This window comes from Dysidea avara, chromosome 2, assembly GCF_963678975.1.
Source record: "Dysidea avara chromosome 2, odDysAvar1.4, whole genome shotgun sequence".
NCBI classification, from domain to species: Eukaryota; Metazoa; Porifera; class Demospongiae; order Dictyoceratida; family Dysideidae; genus Dysidea; species Dysidea avara.
Window position 1 is genome coordinate 6,486,037 of NC_089273.1, and position 6,769 is coordinate 6,492,805.

Consider the following 6,769-nt stretch of genomic DNA (forward strand, 5'->3'; position numbering starts at 1 on the left):
ACATCAAATACAATTTTCTAGTTTCTAGCACCATTTTCTGCTTGCCGAGTGCCTTAGTGAGAGCCAAGTAATCTTGCAGTTTAGAACTTTCTGTACATTTATTTATTTATTTATACAGTTGTGCTCTGTAATGGAAGTACATGATGTAAGGTGCTGTGTAATGAAAAGATGGTGTAATGTGACAAAGGTTGTTGTGCAATCCAATAAGCGACGTGGCTTTGGAGTCATGGATACTGTGTCTGAATAACACAGAACATCATAAAGAATAACCTTACTAGGCAGTCATATTTGTGACTGCGCCTGCAAAAACAGGGCATGTGGGCACAAACTACACCCCATCACACTACAGATCATATCTCAGTATTAGAACACAATATTATCATTCTGTAACTTGCATCATAACGCCAATTAACTGTCTACTAAGAGTGGAAAATTGTATTGCTATAGTCTAATGGTATAAAAAGTTATGATGATGGAATTGTGAAAAAGTGGGCAAAAATCATGTGCCCACATGCTCTGTTTTTGCAGGCCTGGTCACATTTGTTGATGTTTGTGGTGTCACAAGACCAAACCTCGAACAAACTTTTTAAAGTTTAACACCAGAGTACTTGTGCTTGTCAGCTATGAAAGTGTAAATTGTGTGTGAAACCTATTTTTCAGTGTTACCTGTTTTTCAGTGTTACCTTTAACTTGTGGGAAGCTTGAAACTTCATTGTATTAGCTAAAGCACCTGTTTTCCTGTGGTACTTGACTAGAAGTTGTGTGAACGTACATTACTGTTTGTTATGACTTTTCTTACAATACTTTAGCTGATACATTTTACAACAATCCAGAGTATCCACTGTACAAGTAGCCAGTTTCCCACCATTTTAGATAGTTTTTAACTTGATATTGACTGTATCAGGCTAGCTCCAATAGGAATGGTGGAAGGGTGGTGGAGCAGAGCTGTACAGCCACATACAGCCATCCCCAGGCTGGCCAGAGCTCCATTAAAGCTCCTGACCACTCATTTGGCTTGCCACCGACTCAAACCTGGCCGAATTTGATTGTGAAACTAGATAGTTTATATGTGTAGCTTTGTGGTCTTGGTGAAAAATCCCAAATCTGCCGCCATGGCTGATACAGTAAGACTGGTTTTCTCACATACACTATTATTATACCATAACTAAACACAGACACACAGACACACAGAGAGAGAGAGAGACACACACACACACACACACACACACACACACACACACACACACACACACACACACACACACACACACACACACACACACACACACACACACACACACACACACACACACACACACACACACAAGCTACGAACATACTACAAATTCCCTAATGCATGGCCAAGGAGGGTGTGGGGACTGCACATTGCATATTTCTAGATTTGCTGTGCCAAAACAAATCTAGGGAGAAAAAAACCTGTTCACCTGTTCTTCTATTCATGGGCTAACATGATCTTCAGCTTCTATCACACACTTCATACGTATATACACGTTCACTGCAGGAATCAATGGAAACTGCATAATATTATGTAGCCTACACTTTCAATAAGAGCAGCATAGATTTGAACATGCATTCAAATTTCAAAAAAGTCAATAACCTTTGAAATGTGACAGCATGTGTGTTTGCCAGTACAGAAGGATATTAATTTTTTGTCTGATTCACTATATATGTTTAACCCAGCACTAGAAAATATACTTATAACTACATTATGTGCAACAATATAGCTTATGATGGAAGTGTTTCAGCATTTTAATTACCCTAAGCATTCCTATAGTCAGTGTTGGGACAATTACTTTTTAAATGTAACTCATTACATTATTTACAACTGAACTATTTAGTTACAGTTACATATTACCCATATCAAGACACACGGTAGTGTGTCGTGCGGCCCAAGAAGCCGGCGCGCCACACCGTGAGTATATTGACTGGAAGAAAGAAAGCGTCATTTTCACACTGTTGTATCTCGGTGATAGCTTATCTGATTGAAACCAAATTGCTGCAGAGTTGCCCGCCAGCTAGGAGAATCTACATTCCAAATTTGAAGGAAATCACTCAAGCCATTTCCGAGATATGAGCGGCCAAACTTTAGTTTTTTTTTCTTCGTTTTTTTTTTCTTCTTCTTCTTCGTCTTTTCGCACACTTGCAAAAATTGCTGTAAAACGCAAACGCGTGCTCTAATCGCCTTGAAATTTGGCACACAGAAAGGGAGTCCAAAGGCGCATCCTAGCATCACATTTGGTGCAAATCCGATGAATGGTTCAGGCATTATGACCGATTATTCGCGTAAAACAATATCGATTTGTTGTCACGCCTACAGGGTAAACCGCTTCATGGAATGAGCTGAAAATTGCTATGTAGATGGGGTAACCATCGTAGGAGTGCCTTTTGGTGGTTTGAAAGAAATCGAGATTAAGACCACGGAGATATGACACAAAACCCAACCTGTGTCACAATTACGCGATCGATTTTTAGTAATAAAAAAGTATTAGTTTTTACGCCTACTAGGCAAATCGCTAAGAGCAATGAGCTGAAAATCGGTGTATAGCTGGAATAATCTTCATAGAAAGTCCTCGCAGTAGTATAGAAGAATTGGATTACAAACCACTGAGTTATGATTCGAAAGCCAACTCTGTGTAGCAAATGCGAGATCGAGATACTCTAATAGAAAAGTCACCCTAATAGAGCATTCAGCTAATTTATTAACTCCATTATAGAATTCTATTACATTACAAGTTATTCTGTAGGGACTTCAGCTGCAAACAGTTAATCTTATAGACAGTTCAGCAAGAAGCAAGTCACCCTGTGGAGAATTAAGCTACAATTATATCACTGTAGAGATTCAGAACATTACAAGTCACACTGAAGAGAGTTCAGCTATAAACAAGTCATGCACCCTGTAGAGAGTTCACCTACAATTAAATTACTCTCTAGAGAAATCAGCTACACACAAAACACTGTGCAGAGAGTTCAGCTACAAACAAATTATCGTGTAGAGAGATCAGCTACAAACAAAACACTTTGCAGAGAGTTCAGCTACAAACAAATTATCCTGTAGAGAGATCAGCTACAAACACAACACTTTGCAGAGAGTTCAGCTACAAACAAATCAATCTTTAGAGTGATCAGCAACAAACAAATCAACTTGTAGAGAGATCAGGTAGAAATAAATCAACCTGCAGGGAGATCAGCTACAAACAAATCACCCTGTAGAGAGATCAGTTACACACAAATCAACCTGTAGAGAGATAAGCTAGAAACAAATCACCCTGTAGAGAGTTCAGCTAAAACAAATCAACCTGCAGAGAGATCAGCTACAAACATATCACCTTATAGACAGTTCAGCTACAAACAAATTACCCTGTAGAGAGATCGACTACAAACAAATCAACTTGCAGAGAGATCAGCTACACACAGATCAACATGTAGAGAGATCAGCTAGAAACAAATCACCCTGTAGAGAGTTCAGCTAAAACAAATCAACCTGCAGAGAGATCAGCTACAAATATATCACCTTATAGACAGTTCAGCTACAAACAAATTACCCTGTAGAGAGATTGACTACAAACAAATCAACTTGTAGAGAGATCAGCTACACACAAATCAACTTGTAGAGAGATCAGCTAGAAACACATCACCCTGTAGAGAGTTCAGCTACAAACAAATCAACCTGCAGAGAGATCAGCTACAAACATATCACCTTATAGACAGTTCAGCTACAAACAAATTACCCTGTAGAGAGATTGACTACAAACAAATCAACTTGTAGAGAGATCAGCTACACACAAATCAACTTGTAGAGAGATCAGCTAGAAACACATCACCCTGTAGAGAGTTCAGCTACAAACAAATCAATGTGCAGAGAGATCAACTACAAACAAATCACCCTGTAGAGAGATCATCTAGGAACTAGACACAATGTATGGAGTTCAGCTACAAGCAATACACCCTGTTGAGATTTCAGCTACAAACAGATCAACCTGTAGAGCGATCAGCTAGAAACAAATCACCCTGAAGAGAGGTCAGCTACAAAAAATCACCCTGTAAAGAGATCAGCTAGAAACAAATCACCCTGTAGAGAGTTCAGCTAAAACAAATCAACCTGCAGAGAGATCAGCTACAAACATATCACCTTATAGACAGTTCAGCTACAAACAAATTACCCTGTAGAGAGATTGACTACAAACAAATCAACTTGTAGAGAGATCAGCTACACACAAATCAACTTGTAGAGAGATCAGCTAGAAACACATCACCCTGTAGAGAGTTCAGCTACAAACAAATCAACCTGCAGAGAGATCAGCTACAAACATATCACCTTATAGACAGTTCAGCTACAAACAAATTACCCTGTAGAGAGATTGACTACAAACAAATCAACTTGTAGAGAGATCAGCTACACACAAATCAACTTGTAGAGAGATCAGCTAGAAACACATCACCCTGTAGAGAGTTCAGCTACAAACAAATCAATGTGCAGAGAGATCAACTACAAACAAATCACCCTGTAGAGAGATCATCTAGGAACTAGACACAATGTATGGAGTTCAGCTACAAGCAATACACCCTGTTGAGATTTCAGCTACAAACAGATCAACCTGTAGAGCGATCAGCTAGAAACAAATCACCCTGAAGAGAGGTCAGCTACAAAAAATCACCCTGTAAAGAGATCAGCTAGAAACAAATCACCCTGTAGAGAGTTCAGCTAAAACAAATCAACCTGCAGAGAGATCAGCTACAAACAAATCACCTTATAGAGAGTTCAGCTACAAACAGATTACCCTGTAGAGAGATCGACTACAAACAAATCAACTTGCAGAGAGATCAGCTACAAAAAATCACCCTGTAGAGAGATCAGCTAGAAACAAATCACCCTGTAGAGAGATCAGCTACAAACAAATCAACCTGTAGAGAGATCAGCTAGAGATTAGACACAATGTAAAGAGTTCAGCCACAAGCAAATCACCTTTTAGAGAGTTCAGCTACAAACAAATCAACCTGCAGAGAGATCAAATCACCTTATGGAGAGTTCAGCTACAAACAAATTGCCCTGTAGAGAGATCAGTTACAAACAAATCAACCTGCAGAGAGATCAGCTACACACAAATCAACTTGTAGAGAGATCAGCTACAAGCAAATCGCACTGTGGAGATCAGCTAGAAACTAGACACAATGTAAGAAGTTCAGCTACAAGCAAATCACCCTGTAGAGATTTCAGCTGCAAATAAATCACCCTATAGAGAGATCAGCTAGAAACTAGACACCATGTAAAGAGTTCATCTATAGAAAAGGTCATCTACAAAGAAACCATCATTTAGAGAGTTCAGCTGCAAACAAATTACTCTGTATAGAGTTCAGCTAGAAAAAGTCACCTTGTAGAGAGTTCAGCTACAAAGAAATCGCCACCTAAAGAGTTCAGCTACAAAGAAATCACCCTGTAGAGAGTTCAGCTAGAAGAAGTCACCTTGTAGAGAGTTCAGCTACAAAGAAACCATCATGTAGAGAGTTCAGCTGCAAACAAATCACTCTGTATAGAGTTCAGCCAGAAAAAGTCACCTTGTAGAGAGTTCAGCTACAAAGAAACCGCCATGTAGAGAGTTCAGCCTCAAACAAATTACCGTGTAGAGAATTCAACAACAAACAAATCACCCTGTAGAGAGATCAGCTACAAACAAAACACTTTGCAGAGAGTTCAGCTACAAACAAATCAATCTTTAGAGTGATCAGCAACAAACAAATCAACTTGTAGAAAGATCAGCTAGAAACAAATCAACCTGCAGAGAGATCAGCTGCAAACAAATCAGCTTGTAGAGAGATCAGTTACACACAAATCAACCTGTAGAGATAAGCTAGAAACAAATCACCCTGTAGAGAGTTCAGCTAAAACAAATCAACCTGCAGAGAGATCAGCTACAAACAAATCACCTTATAGACAGTTCAGCTACAAACAAATTACCCTGTAGAGAGATTGACTACAAACAAATCAACCTGCAGAGAGATCAGCTACAAACAAATCATCTTATAGACAGTTCAGCTACAAACAAATTACCCTGTAGAGAGATCGTCTACAAACAAATCAACTTGCAGAGAGATCAGCTACACACAAATCAATGTGCAGAGAGATCAACTACAAACAAATCACCCTGTAGAGAGATCATCTAGAAACTAGACACAATGTAAGGAATTCAGCTACAAGCAATACACCCTGTTGAGATTTCAGCTACAAACAAATCACCCTGTAAAGAGATCAGCTAGAAACAAATCACCCTGTAGAGACTTCAGCTAGAAACAAATAAACCTACAGAGAGATCAGCTACAAACAAATCACCCTGTAGAGAGTTCAGCTAAAACAAATCAACCTGCAGAGAGATCAGCTACAAACAAATCACCTTATAGACAGTTCAGCTACAAACAGATTACCCTGTAGAGAGATCGACTACAAACAAATCAACTTGCAGAGAGATCAGCTACAAAAAATCACCCTGTAGAGAGATCAGCTAGAAATTAGACACAATGTAAGGAGTTCAGCTACAAGCAAATCACCCTTTAGAGAGTTCAGCTACAAACAAATCAACCTGCAGAGAGATCAAATCACCTTATAGAGAGTTCAGCTACAAACAAATTGCCCTGTAGAGAGATCAGTTACAAACAAATCAACCTGCAGAGAGATCAGCTATACACAAATCAACTTGTAGAGAGATCAGCTACAAACAAATCACCCTGTGGAGATCAGCTAGAAACTAGACACAAT